This window comes from Ischnura elegans, chromosome X (assembly GCF_921293095.1).
Source record: "Ischnura elegans chromosome X, ioIscEleg1.1, whole genome shotgun sequence".
Classification (NCBI taxonomy): Eukaryota; Metazoa; Arthropoda; class Insecta; order Odonata; family Coenagrionidae; genus Ischnura; species Ischnura elegans.
The window spans coordinates 78,178,489-78,182,547 of NC_060259.1; the positions used below are offsets into that span (position 1 = coordinate 78,178,489).

Genomic DNA, 4,059 nt, shown 5'->3' on the forward strand with positions numbered 1-4,059 from the left:
TTTGACAGAAATAAATGGTAAAGACCTCGATTTCCTCGAAAAAATACTTGGTTAAATAATGAGATACTGAGGTCGCTGATTCCATTAGGAGAAGAGTGGGAAGGGAAAATACGCTCAAAATAACAAAAATTTATAAAAAAAACTGTTGACAGGTCTTTCAAAATATGGATATCAACGATCATGGGTGTACCTAGTGAGGGGCAGGAGGGGGCAGCTGCCCCGCCCCTATAAGCAAAAATCGCAAATGCCTTTAAGGAAAATAATATTTTTTCAAGCAAATAATTTTAAAAACTAATAAAGAGCCGTTACAGTTTCCTCAAAATGTTGATTTCATTCACCTTTTCCATGCTTAAATCTTACCTATAAACTTGAACTACCATGGCTTTCCCCCTCCCCCTAGTTTTGATCCTGGGTTTGCCCTTGCAAACGTGGCTTAAGGTTTGTTTTAATTGTTATTGATTCAAAAATGTACCGCTTTGTATCATCAGGTGCGGAAAGGAGGAGGAAAATTTATGGGGAAACATTGTTCGTTATAGAAATATCAAACACGGTAAATCAGAGCCAGAATTTCGTTCGGGGGCGGGTCCAAGGTCAGGGGCGAAAAAGTTTGAAAAACAGGGTACTAAATAGAGGATTTTACACTTATTTAAGCACATTTAACAATCGAAAAAACATCATTTTTAAAGAAATCTGTTGTAAATTCATTGTTTTGCAGTAATTTGCTCACTTTTATGAAGCTAAATAATTTCGATTTTATATTTGGCGTGGGGGGGTATCCTGACCCCCAAACTCCAATCACTACGCCACTGATCACAGCTAGGGGCGTAACGTTGACATTACTCGTCATAATACTTCAAATTATTATTGGTGCTTTATTATTGCCATTTGATAAGATAGATTGCAATTAAAATATTTTTTCAAATTAATTGATGGTTGCTACTTATTTCAGACCATATAATATTTTTCACCTCTCAAACAGTGGAATTCATTTCACGTTGCATTTTAACCCGTAAATTTGAGGAAAGAATACATTAAAAAATCCGCCTCGCACTCTTAAAAATTCATTCGAATATCTTCCAAACGTATTCTTGCTACAAAACTGTTTTATGAAGGTAATATAATACAAATACAATTTGTAAAACCTTCGGTATGTTTCCATTTAATACGAGCAAATAGAATTGCTTTATATGATATTTGACATTGCTATATGATTGGAATACAAATGGAAAAAAGAGTCCCATTTTGAAATATGATCGTATTGTGATTGTAAAGCATGCGTATCACAGATTTATGCAGTCTCGGCAGGGGTAGTCTGGTCATTACGGCCGTTGGTATTGGCAAATTGGCAACTATCGTAAGGCGTATATGAAAAATGTAATAAAGAAAGACTGATTACTTGAACTATAGTTTTCTCTGCATTAAAAAAAAGCTTTAAAAATTATTCGTTTGCATTTGTTTCTTTTCTTACGGCATATTTTGTGTAAAAATATAATACAAAACTTTAATAAAATAAAAGCGTCAGAAGAGAAAGGAAAACTGATATTTTTTAAGGTCCATTGGAATGGGTTATTTTAGGTTTTTTTATATTTTCAGCGCAATTTCAGGGAACAGATTCTCTAAACAGATAATAGAAATATTATAAATTATGAGTTTAATAAAATATGAAATTCTCTCTTTTCAATTTTTTTTCCTTTCGAAATAACTATTTTTTTACATTATTTAATTTTCAAGAGCCACAATAAGGTCATAAATGGCTTCATGAGCCCCAACCGAGGCCCTCCAATAACCTCAGACCGCCCCTAATTCTGGGGGTATTAACGATTCTAGTATTCGTTTACGCAGCAATAAAGCTGCATGATAGATCGTGGTGACATCTATCGGCTAAGAGCTCAACTACTAGTCCACGCTGACGACGAAGTCATTACTAGGAATTCCGCCCACCTGTATCCCTACCCCTCGCCTCTATAGAGCTATATAAGAGTCCTCCCTCTCCGTATGTCTCAATTGGCGTCCGAGGTGTCACTTCCGACGGAATCATTACGCTAATCGCGGAGTATTCTCTCGAAATTCACTTCAAATCTCCCCACCGTTTGCGACAATGATTGTCTGGGTGGCTGTGATATTCCAGGCGGCGGCCGGTACCTCACCGTATACCTACGAACTAGTCAAGACTAGAATCTTCCCTTTCGGCGACCGATTATACATCGTCAAAGTTGCAGAGGGTCATGAAGTGGGGTACGGACCTATTGATGTATCAACTGCGGTAAACCTGGTGGTGGACCTCAAGATTGCATTTTGGGACGGAAAGGTAACGTTCCGCATCAGAAGGTCTCTTATGGAGTTGCTCGACGCATAATGCGCCGACTACGGAACGTTCAAAGAGGTAAGATCACGAATCTTATAATATAATAATCGAATAAAGAAATAATTTAAAAAATGTATTCAATATTTTCTGGTGTAACATATTGGGATAATGATGAAAGCAACTATGTTTAACTCCACTGAATATGTTATTCGGTAGGAAGAGTTTGAAATTGAGTTAATTTGGTCAATGTTCATTTTTAGTTTAATGATATTAGAATTAATACATTAATTTTACTACAAGTGCCTTTTCTGTTTCTTACTTTGTTATTATATAGGTAGATTAATTATTTATGTGTGTAAATCTAATGCTGCCATTAGGCCATAGCCTACTTGCAGCAATATGTAATATTAATAATAATACTGCTAGTATCGACGCGCCTACGTCATCATCAGGTACAAGTTTAAAATTCAATTCCAATGGTATTAATACTAAAATATCAGAGTGGAGGAATTCCCAAATACCTTCTTCCTACACCCCACCCCGATTTTTGAGTAAATATACCACTGGAATCGAATTTTAAGCTTGTACTTGTTGATGATGTGGTGGCGTGAATACTATTAGTACCGGATGTGGTGTAAAACGTATGTGCTTTCATCATTAATTCAATTTTTAAAGTTTTTGCTACTCTTTTGCCACTTTCCTCCTGTGCTTAAGTTAATTCGAAGTGCAAATGACTTTTTCCTCTTATTTTGTAGATTGAGTATGCTGATCTTGAAAAAAGAAAATGACTCCTGTGTAGAAGTGCATGGAAGTCTAAAAAAAAATTTAAAGATATAAAAGAAGCCTCGAAAACATTGACTGAGTGATTCCTAAGTGTTTTGCTGAATAAGTGAGAGTTTTAAGTGATTGTAGTGACTCTGCAAGAACTTTGGTGTGATTTTTGGACTAACATTTCATTAAAAAAGTGAACACTATGGTTATGTAGTAAAAATGTTGCTTTGTATATCATTGTTTTTTTTTCAATTTAATGCTGGAATACACGTTTAATGCTTCGACGGCTATCAATGTGTTTTATTTTTATATAAGATAAATGTTGCTGCAAATAATTGGAAATAAAAAATATGGGAGACTGTTCCTCCTATTCAGGGAATCAATATTGTCCGATTAAGAATGGACTTAGCATGATCCTTGTTTTTACTCTACACATGTGAATTTATCCTCCCACGAGACAGCTACATTTCAAGGTATATGGTTACCAAACCAAATAATTAGGCAATAAATCACTGATTGCTTATAAAAATATGAGTGACTCCGTGGCAATATGAATTGAATGTCTAAGAAGTTATACAATTACGATTCATACCAAAATGTGATTTCTCTCAAGTAGTTCTCTGTATCCTCATAGCTAAACATTTTTCCTTGGATTTTATTTCAACGCCAGGCGGAAGTGGGTATCGTCATCGTACCTAAAATATTCAATAACATGTACGCGTGATGGTGTTCTTTTACATCGGGCCAACGTTAATTTAATAACATTGCCATCCGGAGAAACGATTCATTTGCCATCACTTCACTTCCGGCAAACATCGCATAACCGCGTGAACCTATTTCATTTACATATTGTTATGTTATTGACTACCTGAAGAAAGCATCCCTTAAGAAGCGGAAATGCCATCATTCACTTTCTCATAAATACAAATACACCAATATATAATTATTGGTGAGTGAAGAGCAAACTTAGATTCAAGGGCGTA

General features: G+C 35.4%; 1 long non-coding RNA gene across 1 annotated transcript; it reads left to right on the forward strand.

Annotated features, from left to right (window-relative positions):
* Nucleotides 1–2,017: 2,017 nt before the first annotated feature.
* Nucleotides 2,018–3,366, forward strand: LOC124171675. The gene is made up of 2 exons (XR_006867904.1): nucleotides 2,018–2,383; nucleotides 3,061–3,366. It is a non-coding gene; the product is annotated as an uncharacterized LOC124171675 (long non-coding RNA).
* The last annotated feature ends 693 nt before the right edge of the window (nucleotides 3,367–4,059 follow it).